The sequence below is a fragment of the Passer domesticus genome, chromosome 6 (assembly GCF_036417665.1).
Source record: "Passer domesticus isolate bPasDom1 chromosome 6, bPasDom1.hap1, whole genome shotgun sequence".
Classification (NCBI taxonomy): Eukaryota; Metazoa; Chordata; class Aves; order Passeriformes; family Passeridae; genus Passer; species Passer domesticus.
In genome coordinates this window covers 13,680,938-13,693,153 of record NC_087479.1, presented here as the reverse complement: position 1 = coordinate 13,693,153, position 12,216 = coordinate 13,680,938, and the positions used below count along the sequence as shown (strand labels likewise).

Below are 12,216 nucleotides of genomic sequence, written 5' to 3'. Positions count from 1 at the left end.
TGCTAATAGCTCCCATGGGTCTTCCTATTGAAACAAGGACCAGGATAACTGATTTCTTAAGGCCAATCTGGAAGACTTTAAAATGCATTAATAGCTATCACTGAAACAGCAGGAGGAATAGTCTGTCATTTGGGTTTTTTCCTTTTTTTCTTTCTTTGCTCTGCCTAAACTTTTCCCCCAAATTTATCTATTTATCTATTATTGTGTCTTGCACTTTCTCTCCCTTTTATCTTTTCCTTCTTTTTACAGCTATTAACAGGCTAAGTTTTCAGTAAGTATAAATAATCAGCAAGAACTCTTGTTTGACTGTTCAGGGAGCTCATTAGCACATAAATAGGAAACAAAGACTGGTTCAGGGAAAAAGTAAAATGATACTTTAAAGTGTGGAGGCCTGGAGTCAAAACACCCCATTTGCAAAGTATATATCCAGTGCAGAATATCATTCATAATCTTTTTTTAATATATTGGTGTTTCATGATACATTAACATTTGTAAAATCAACACATCCAAGTTGAAAAATAAAGCATGTAAGTGTGTACTTTACAGGTCTTTGAAGAAGACAATTATTTATTGCACAGGTTTATCAGAAGAAAAGGGATTTCCCTTCTTCACAGCTTTGGCATGACTTCTTCAGTCATATCTTTCCATCCTAATCCTCAGTTTTATGGCCAAAAGAGGAATGCATGAATGAAGGCTGAGCAGAAGTGCTTACTCAGTGTGACTGAAATAGTGTCTGGAATATCTGCAGAAGACTATGACAAAAACCTTTTGCTTACTTTTATTCCCTTATCACAGTTGCTATAGTGAATAATGGATGAAATTTGATTTTCTGTGGAAGGACTTTAGGCAGTTAAAACAGCTTGGATATTTATTATCCAGGTACTAACACTGCAGTACTCAGTGCCAAACATCATGAGGAAAAGATAATATGAGACCACATTTTCAGGATATAAAGTGTTGATATAAACAGGGAAATTCTAATATTCTGGATGTTCTCATTTCTTCTATAACTTGAAGTTGTGGTGTTGGACAGTCTGGAGCATCAGCTATCCAGCTGAGATGCTGGGTAAAACTTCATCTCTTCCTGTCTTTCTTTCCTGGGTAGTGGAGTCATGCACCTGTTACATGTCTTGGTTTTCATGGGTTTGGTGTACTGCATGATCAGAGAAGGAGCTTTTACTATGCTAGGTGCTATGCAAATAAAAATAACCAAGAATTGTCCTTTTCTGAATAATTTTATAATTAGAACACTCCTATTTCTACTACCTGAAATAAAGAGGAATCGGGGTGAGGATGGAAAGAAGGGCTGCTCCTCTGATATCCAATGGGAAAACACAATAAATCATAGCTAGTGGCTTTGAGACCTGCAAAGATCAGTAAATTCAGTTTAGATGTTTCAGTATTGTTCAGTTTAGATGTTTCAGTATTGTTCTTCCCAATACTTTGCAGGGGGGTTTTGATCAGATACAGAATTGCACACATGTGGGAAGTGAACAGTTACTAAATCACTCTGCCTCTGCCCTTCAAGACTGGGAATTGGTGTTTGTCATAGCAACATACTTAGAATCGTCCATGATATTATTAACCAGAATGCAGAACATGAAAGAAGGATCTAGCCTACCTGCAGCAGAGGTGTATTTTATGAAATAAGTAATAAAGTAAGAGCACAGAACTACTTCTTAAGAGTAATTTCTGAAACTGTTACCTGGGAAATAGATTAGATTATTCAAAGTTCAGTTATTGGCATCATCAGGTGCCATAAATCAGCCTAATTCCTTTAAAGTTGTTTTTATCATATTTACAGTATTTTACTGTCGTCTGTATTTTGCTTAGCTGAAAAGCTTTGTAGTAATTTTTTTATTAAAAATATATGCTTCCAGGAGTTTATTTCAAACCTATTCAATGCTTTAGTACAAATGTTTTATTTTCAGTCCTGAATGGGGGTCATACCATTGTCCTCTCTCTTCAACACTTTCTGGTTTTATCCTTTATCTATTCACAAATGTGTACTGAAGGACCCAATGTTATCAGACAAACAAGTTACAGCATAATCCTATTTTCCTGGAATGAATTTTGCATATAGTTCTATAGCATGCTAAAAAGAAGTTCACTTATATGAGAAAATCAAAAAGCTTAAAAAAAAATCCCAATGGATTTATTGGGAAAATACATGTAATTTTCTACTACCAGTTCTGTTTGACACTCAGCTGTTGATGTTCAAGCACTCTTGTAGTAAAAGTGACTACAGTCTATGACAGATAGTATGGTAATGAAATGGCATACTTTTCTGTTACACTGAAATTTCAATAAGGGTGGAATTTTGCCTCAAAAAGAGGGCAGTGATCTTCTCACAAACACTGTCCTTTGTCCTGAGGCACACAAAATCCCTAAATCCCTAAAATATTTTATCTAAAGATAATTTTGCACCAGACCAAGCATGAAAAAGGAAAGTATATCAGATGCAGCTGGAAAGGTCCTGTTGCTCAGGGAGAAGGTAAATTAAAGGTTTCTATCTTATCTGTATTTCAATTACAATTTTATTTTTGGTCCCTGACAGTGCAGACAGTTGAAGTCTTGGGAAGTAGAAACACTCACAGGTGTAAGAAAAAAAGCATCTTTAATGGTGGAGATGTATATATTTGAACTATGTGGCTTTTCATGTGGGGTATACATGACATTTATATAAAAATGTGGACTCTTTTGGGGGGCCTATTCTGTTTGAACTCTCTTGAAGATTTCCTTTATTCTACTTTTTTTTTTCCTTAGCAATAATGACCAATTTAGGAATCTGCAGTTCTTTATGACCCATTCTAGGGGTCAGCCTTAATTAAACCAGTTGTGCAAGGACAAAACCAGTTAATTACAAAGGCACTGGTCTGACTTTGTTTGGTGTCCATGGTGCATATTTGTCTGTAGTCTTCTGAGAACTGGAATGCAAAATCTTGAGATAAATACCTTTTAGCTCTTGGACACCTGGGTCTGTGGAAAAAGACCAGAGAAGGCTTCCACCTCCTCTGTCAGGCTGTTTAATGATGGTGTAAATCTAATTCTTGCTGAAGTTAATCCAATGCCTTTGGCACTGTTATGTTTTTTTGCTAAATGCATTACCAAAGACATCCATGACTAAATTATCTGATATAACAACAAACTCAAAAAGTATCAAGAGTGCAAAAATGGTCAGTTGACAAGGCCACTGCTGCTGAGTGTGCAAAGAGCTCAAGTCAGTTTTCAGTTACACAGGGTTTTTTTGGTAAATAGAGAACCTTACAGGTATTGTCCAGAGCTTATTTGTTGATAGATTCTGGTGTCTTACACAGCCATAAACCTGCTTGCATGGGCCAGGATATACAAGTGACTTTTTTTCCTCAAAAGGATCCTGTCCCAACAGGAGGATGACGAAACACCCATCCTTTGCCTATATTTCAATTGTGAACACCATGATGGGCAGGATTTTTTTCCATTGTTATCAGAAGGCTCTGGGAGGCTGAGAGAGACTGGGAGTGGGAGAAGCACAGCGTCACATGAGCTAACACCATCCAGGCACTGGAGTTTAGGTTCCTCTTGAAGATATGTTCATCAGCCCAAAATCCCACTGCCTTAGAAAGACAGGGAAGTCATTCATGTCAGTACAGGAAGAAGAGAGGTTAGTTGGAGCTCACCTTTATGGTTTCAGAAAGGCTAAGAAAGACTGTTAAAATCCTGTAGTAAATTTGGGGTAATGTAAATATGTATAATTAATAAGTAAATATGAATCTGAACTGGGCTGCAGTTGCTACAACTAGTTTCTACTTGTAACTTTACTGCAGACAGCTCTGGCCTTTTCTGTTTTCTCACAGATAAATGCTCTGGAAATGATCCTGCTGACTGAGATTTCAGTACCTTCTGATTTTAGCTGCAACAATGCTATTTTAAAGTAGAGGGTTAACATCACTGAAAACTAGTGAGAGAAAGAGGCTAGAGAAGGTGAGAGGAGGTGAGAGAAAAAGGCTGGAGGAAAATTATAATCGCGAGAAAATGTCAAACACCGAAATGTTTTCAAGTCTCATAATTTTCACTTGCTTAAAAAAGTTAGATGTGAAAAGATCCAAACCTTTTTAAATGGGATGATTTAGTGACTTACTGTCTGTGTACACGTGCATATACACACATTTATACTCTCCACTTATAAAAATAGAGAATACTTGTGTATTTGTGCCTATGTGTATCAATAAGAGTCCATGCCCATGCAAAGTTTATTTGCTGCCTTCTCATTTGGGAAAGGAAGACTGAGGAGAATTTTCTGCCTTCTACTTTTTCTCTTGAAAATATTTTCTTGTGCCTGTCTCAGATCCACACACAAATATTCGCTAAGGCAATTTCCAGTCAACACAAGATGTGAACAGTTCTGTGACTCGTTGCATTCTATATTTCGTTATCTTTAGCAATATGTGTGTCTCCTCTTTGGTATCACAGAAACACATCAGGGTTTTCATGTGACACAGTTAAAATTCACAGTGTGTTCTCAGAAAGTGTACCAGGAAAATATTTTAGGGTCTGGTGGTATCCTATGGAGAAAGACCTGCAAAAATCACCAGGATAGAATGATTAATGGATTCTGGATTACATTGCAGTAGAAAAGTATCAGAAAGCTATCTAATACATCTTCTACTGTTTAGTGAACAGGACTCACATTAGGTAATGGCAGCAGAAAACATTAAAGACAATTGTATATGATGTAGTATTCGGTCAGATTCGTTCACAGTGTATAGTCATTTCCAAATGGCATTTTGCTGTTCTTTGTTCTGCAGCAGTGTCTAATATTTCTAAACATTTTTAGGCTCTGTGACACCTTAATGGTATACAATAACAGTATGCCTCCCTCTTAGAAAAATGGATACTCTCATTTTTCTAAACATTGTGCCTTTACCTTTAACCATTTCCATTTAAATGCAAATTTCAATCATGTCCACCTCTCTGTATTCCAACAGAAACCTGGGGAAAAGGCTATACCTTAAATCCTCATTTCTCCATAAAGGGAGCTGTTTCCTTCAGGTGTGTCACTCCATGTTATCTATCTTCCTTCTCATTTTACACATCATCATTGTGGCAAGTTTAACTTGCAGAATTCACAAATGAAAAACAGTTTTCTTTTTTGTTGAAAACTCTGTTGGTTTTATGTGCTAAAATAAAATGGGCATTTTTAGTTATATTTATTTTCTGTTAAATTTGTCTGACATAACTGTCATGGAAATTTTCTATTCACAAGCCTTTGAATTATTCCCGGAATTTGCAACTGTTTATAGACTCAAAAGTTTGTAATTTCTTAAACAACTGCAGACAAATTAAGTTAATTTGTATCATAGGCTTGGATTAATCTTGCAATTATTGTTCCAGTTTATAGTAAATAATTGAATTTCAGGGTTAAGGATAAAATGTGATGCTATGAAACATATGCGATACTGGTGTCAGTTTCCTGAATGTCTGTTCTTCGTATGCAGCTTAGCAACACATTTGAGCAATTCATTAAGGTGTCTCTGCTCAGTGAGTCTTCAGAGAGAAAGTTACATTTGAATCTGGTGTGTAAAAAACACTCAGAAAACAGCCAACCGAAACAAAACATCTCCCTCCCCTCTCGCCCCTCACAAAAAAACCAAATCCCACAGCCTTTATCTGTTGTTAGTCCCTCTTGATTTACTTTTGACAAGAGAGGGCACTGTGATAACATTCTAAAGAGTGGACATATTTGTAAATTCTTGCCTCAGACAAAAAGGAAGACAGGGATTAACCCCTGAACCAATTACTTTACAATACAACAACTACTTCAACACAAAGTGGGGGGGGGGGGTGGGGAGGTAGGTTGGGGGAAAGAGAAAATTTAACTAATTAGTGCAAGTCACAATGTTCTTTGCAGGAATTACTTAGAAAAAAAAATTGTTGAGAGGGCTCAAAAAGAATGCATGATTTGGAGTGTGTTTATTAATTCTCGCTTTGAGTTATTTGAGAAATTTAGCTAAACATTCTTCATGGCTTTAGCCCTTTAAGAGAATTAAACATATTGGAAATACTGTACAGGTGTATTTTTTCAGCAATATTTGTAAATCTATATTAAATGTAGCCATGTGGACCTCTAAGTCTCCATCATATTTCTGGTATTGGGGGGTTCCAAGACCACTTTAAGTAGGTCAGAAATATCTGCCATTTTAAAATTAAACATTAAATTTTCTAGCCATGATATACAAATTGCCTTGCAAATAACATGCTTTCTTTATTAGCTGGGATGAAAGTGGTTTTGAGCAACATTTTAAATGTAGAATATAAGGGTAGTTCAGTTCTGAGGTGGCCAGGGTTTAAGGAAGGAGGCAATTTTAGACTTTAAGCACCTGCATTTGTAAAATTATATTATTTTTAAGTGTCACAGGTTGGGTACCAGGAACTGCTAGTTACTTTCAGAAATCTTGCCTATATGTGACTTATTGTTGTGATTTTAGGAATGGCAAAATTGGCTAAATCCCCAAATTTAGTGGCCGTCCTCCCTCTGCACCCAAGGTTCTCCCAAATCAGGCACCACTCACTTCCCCACCCTCCCCCCTCTTCCCCTTCTCCTTCCCACTCCGGCGATGGACTTGATAATGGAAGATAAAAGATAAAAATTACAAGCTAAATTAAGGACAATTTACTGGAAACAACAATGAGATAAGAAAACAAGAACTAGCAGCACCTATATTAATAACAAAAATGTACAACAAGAGAGAATGATTCATATACAAACATGTTTATCTCAAAGCCTGACCTGATCACAACCACATTTTCCCCACTGGAAAAGGAACACCTTTCTTCACTGAAGCCAGAAGAAAGAATCCCTTCCACCCAATCCCTGGCAATGGCCTAAGAGGGTATGGAATAACATCTGAGTCTTAGCTATGCCCACTCAGCACAGCACATGGCAGCCCAGAAATCCTGTGCTCAAGAGATCTGATGGACTCAGCCTGGCTACTGTGAAAAAATAACTTTGTACTGGTGGGAACTAGGATACTTATGAATGTAAAACTGTATTGGTGGTTGGGGTAGGGCATGTTTATCCTGTCTTAGTGCCATATGACAAGTGCATTCTTGGTGAGATATTGTTGAGAAGAGTGAATGTCATCTCAAGGAAAGAAAAAAATTGCATCTTATTATCATTTTAAATTTTAATAAATATCTTGTGGAGTCTTAATTCCTTTTTTTTTTCTGAAACAGCAACAACTAGTGCAAGCATTCAGAAAAATAAGTTCTTTAATAAATATTGCCATTTATGTGAAATATATATGCTTAATCTACAATATATGCTTGTACATCACTGTACATTCAGATATCAGAGAACAGAATAACTGTTTTGGGTTTATATCAATGTCTTGCAAGAGATGTGTGGGAATGATTGTGCTCTGTTAAGGAAAGTTTACTTGTTGCTTGTAATACTTGAGGAAAAATCCCTGTGGTAGGTTGGGGAGTTATGTAATTACCTTAGTTTTTTTTTTTATATTTGTTCATGTAAACTTCATACCAGGAGTCTTGAAAATATGGAAGTGGTCCTTTGCTTTTAATAACAAAAACTCAGATGTTCTTTTCCTTAAATATTTTTCTCCAAAATGTGAACACTCTTTCTCCTATAGAAAAGTTATTGTGAAAATTAAAAATAATGAAATATTCTGAAAAGTTGAACTTTCTGACTTTAGTTGAATAAGAAGGGCTATTTTTTTTCTTGCTTTATAATTATGCTTCTTTCTTTCTAATTCATGCAGGCTGGGGCAGATTACTACATGACACTAGGTGGTTAGAAGAGACTGCTATTTCCAACAGAAGTGAGAAAACATCATTTGAGTCTACTTCTCCCTTCTATTTTGTTCTTCTGCTTTTGAGCTCGAAGGATATATTAGCTAATGGGTAGTTCCCTGCTCTCTGTCTTGATCCAGAAACAGACAAAGAAAATTAATAGACAGTGCTTGAAGATTAGCTATCATTAAGTCAAGCTTTGACATATGTGGCTAATTGAAGGAATACCAGGTACAACAGGAAATGAAGAATAATGGGTAATGCTTACTTAGAATAGACTTGTTTAGCCTTAAATCCAATAAAAGCTTGATGGTGCTTAGATAAACTTAACAAAGTTAAGATCTTACAGACTCTTCATGCACCGATTACTGTTAAAAACTCTATATTCCAGATGGCAATTCTTTGACAAATGTTTTTTTTTAAGTGACAATTGATAAACCTTTTTGTTAACAAAATTATAATAATTTTCCTAAGTTTGATGCAAAAACTTGTTTATTGGATACTTTTTGTTTATTTTTGCATTTTGGCTTCCCTTGACTTACTTGAGAGGTAGACAAGAGCAGATTTGGACCTGGGTGTTCCAGAAGTTCATGTTTCCACATGGGCCACTGTAAAAACAGGATGGAGTCATGGAGAGTTGAATTATTGCAAAGTTGAAGCAGAAAAGGGAAGGCTTTATAGATCCAGATTCTGCTTATGTCTCCTCTGTGCTTTCATCTCTCCAACAGTCATTGCACAGGTGTGCACGACAGACGAACCTGTATTGCCAAAGTGGAAAGTACACACATTGGCTTCTGGGACCTTGTCAGGATTACACACAAAAAAAGGGGCTTATGGATCACTGTAAAATCCAAAGGTGTGCTTTCAGCCTGCTATTTGCAGAACTTTCAGGAAAGTGTATTTAAGTGAATAAAATATAATTTTTAAAGATTCTTATCAAGAATGAACAGAAACTTTGGAAAACATTTTGGAACCTAATTTGAAATACAGTGCAGAAAATTGCATCAGGGTATATGACGGCTTTTATGAAATAAGCCTGTTTTCTTCAGATAAATAAATAGGGATTAATTCTCTTTTTCTGCCTACCCCTGTGGTATGATAATGATGCATGGAGCAGTTTGTGTGTGTGTGTGTGTGTGTGTGTGAGTATGGGGGTAAGGGTATTTAAGCAAGCAGCATCTCTATTACATATTTATATTGAGAGCATGCATATAATTCTAGCACAAAAAAAAAGAAGAAAAAATATAAAAAACCCCACCAAACTAAACAAAAAACAAAAACAAAACAAAACAAAAACAAAAAACAACCAAAAAAACACCCAAAAAACCTTTGAAAGCCCTAGGCTTAAATTCATCTGTGGCATGTGGTTGACTGGCAGGCTGAATTTTGTCATGAATAATGTTTAAAAGGCACTGGCTTTCTTCCATAAGCAGCACATAACTTTCTGATCCACATCTAGGGAGGCAAGTATGTAAACTAGACACTTAGATCCTGATCATCTTTGTATACTTATTTTCCTGCTTTCTATTTTCAATTGTCTTTGTCTAAAAATGGGTCAGAGTCAGTTACCTATGAAGATACTATAATGTTGATGAGTTTTGGTTTACTGCTTGCTTTAGTGGGTAGAAGAAGGCAAGCCATTGGTGCAAGGTGAGCAGCCAGGTCAGCAGCTATCCAAAGTGACGCAGACAGTGAGGCTCCATGAGTTTTTTCCAATGGAGATCCTACACCACACAGTTCCATTGTACAATATGTCACACACAAGAGGCTATCACAGCTTCTTATGATGTCTCGTACATCATAGAACAGAATTTGACTTTTCAAAATTAACCTGTTTTAAGATCATAAATTGTGCCAACCATTCATCTGCATGGGGGAATCACATCTGAAAATTAAATCCTGAAGTGTGATCCATCTGTTTTCACTGTCAGGCTCAGCCCCAGGAACTCCTAAGCAGTTGTTGTTGTTGCTGCTTTTTAATAGAGTAGGACAGTAATGCACAGTCCTCCAGATGTGTCCTGATCTTGTCTTGAGATTCATACATTTGACCTCAGGTTGATATTGAAAACACATCTGAGGCCCAACAGAATTACAATGCCCTTCATAAAGAGGAGAAAGAACTTCCGAAGCTGAAGGGCTGGAAAACGTTCAGTAAGCAGTGAATGGCTCTGATATAAACGTTAGTAACCTAGTGAGAGTGAAGAGAAAAAGGAGAGAGTGTTTCTGACTTCTAGTGCAGCACAGTAACTTGCTCTTGTCTCCTGAAGTCTAATCATTGGATGCTGAATCATGTGACAAGAAGGCCTGTGTGGCAGCATATCAGAAATATAAAGACAGATCATTTTCTTTCCCCAAAAGTTTGGTAATTATTAACTCAATAAAAAGTAAACCTTTTTTTTAATTATTTTTGCCATCATCTACGGGTAGGAGTGAGCAGCAGATAATCACTGTCAGAACATTTCTAATTTTAACTAGTGTGGGTATTTCTCAGATAAGCGAGAAAAGGTAGTGAAACTGTGCATTGATACAACTCAGACAATGAGCCTCTGGACCCACTCTAAGTGCTGATAATACAGTCCCAATGCCATTCAAAGTTTAAGTCATTTCAAACAACCATATTTAATGAGTTTTGAGTCTACAATGCCCTGAGCAGAACATTAATATAACACGAGGCACTGAACCACTGTAATGTCCCATCCACTTTATACAAAGCAAAGCAAGGGTGACTCCAAATGACAAGTTGGCACTATGATACCTCTTCTCTTCCTTAGAAATAGCAGGTGGTGTGCTGAGAAGCAACCAGCTTTACCTTTTGGAAAGCTGACACTTGTTTCCTTACTGGCTGTAGTGGAGGTCTAGGGATAGTTTTGTAAACCACCCAAATAATCCTAATTTTTATTGGACATGTGCACAGAACAAATAGAAGGGAAATATTTTGCACTATATTTCTGATAACTGCAACTTTAAGAAGAAGGTTGACATGAAGGCCTGCCTTCATCATTAAAAAACTTCATGGTACAAGCTGCCCTGCCGTAACCACAGCTGTCATGAGAAAAGGAAATAGATTTTTAGGGTCCAGATAGGATTTCTCCTTGGAAATGTCAGGAGTGATTGATGTAAGACACAAGCAAAAAGCTACTCACTAAACGTGTGTTGTCTACACTTTGAATCCTGCTTCCCCCCACCCGATATGGTGTTGTCATGATTTTAACAAGTCACAGGAAGAGTTAAGCTGTGCTTTCTGAATAAATTAGTACAGTCACAAAATGACACTTCTCTGACCTTTGCAAAAGGTGGAGAGTATAACGGTAAGACATACAGGGCTGTTAAACAATGTCGGTGTTTTTTTTTTTACCATTCTGACAAAAGGTGCAAGCTCTTTAAAACAGTTTCCTAATGCACTTCAGCAAGAGAGCTAACTGACTGTCATAGGATGACATGCGTAACACAGAGATCCTGCTACACATTTTGATGCAAAGGAACACCCTGTTAGTTGAAAATCATTGCTAACTGGATTCAGATGTTAGAGATGAAGTACATGGAGCACAGTACATTTGGTAAAGCTTAAAGAAGCTTTAAAAAAAAAAGAACATAAATCTTTAGCTGTGGCCTTTTATCAGCTCTTAATTTGTCATGGTATTTTAATTACTGACAGTGTAAAAATTTTAATCCATATGTTAGAGGAGATGATGCTTATTTCCTGCTCCTTCTCTTGAAAAAGAGTTTTAAAAAGTTATCAGGCCTGCATACACATGGAAGTTTAAAAGCTTGCAATGGGCCTATTCAGAATTCTGTTAGCTCCATGTTGTGCACATATTCAGAAAGTTTTATCCATGTTGACTTTGGAAGTTAGACATTCAAGCCTTAAAAGTGACATAAATTTCTTTGGGTGAATCCAGTTTGAGAGCTCATTTTCAGAGGGCTTCTGCTCAGCATTGCTGTAAGTTGCATTTTAATTGTTTCAAGAGAGGGATTCAAATAAATAAGTATATTATTTGGGGTGTTCGAAAATGAAGAGCAAACCTGATCTCTTATATGGTGAGAGACTTTTTTTTTTTTCCCTGAGGTTGTTGCCCTTTTAATCACTTTATTTTCAGGACTTACATGTGTGACTGCTGAGACATATACAAAATATGATCAAATTGGTACATGAAGCTGAGGGAAGCAATAAGGTATTCTCAGTACTGCATGACTGAAGTTAAGTCATTTTGAAATCAATAATCCCCTCGCAATTCATTGTGCCACTTGACTGGACATACAGATGCAGATGCCCTTGTAAATGAATTTACATCGCACTGTGCTTGTAGCCATATAATCTTTCTTCCCTTCTCAACTCTGTCCCATTTTTCCTTCCTTCCTTCCGTTATGCATATGAAACTCAAATTAAGATTGCATGTAAAGTTGACTAGCTATTCCAGGTTATTTATT

The 12,216-nt window shown here is 36.7% G+C and overlaps 1 long non-coding RNA gene across 1 annotated transcript; it reads right to left on the bottom strand.

Moving 5' to 3' along the window:
- Positions 1-1,312: 1,312 nt before the first annotated feature.
- Positions 1,313-9,485, bottom strand: LOC135302087 (uncharacterized). The gene is made up of 3 exons (XR_010363779.1): positions 9,358-9,485; positions 8,331-8,396; positions 1,313-1,364 (listed from the first exon to the last, which is right to left on the bottom strand). It is a non-coding gene; the product is annotated as an uncharacterized LOC135302087 (long non-coding RNA).
- Between the last annotated feature and the right edge of the window lie 2,731 nt (positions 9,486-12,216).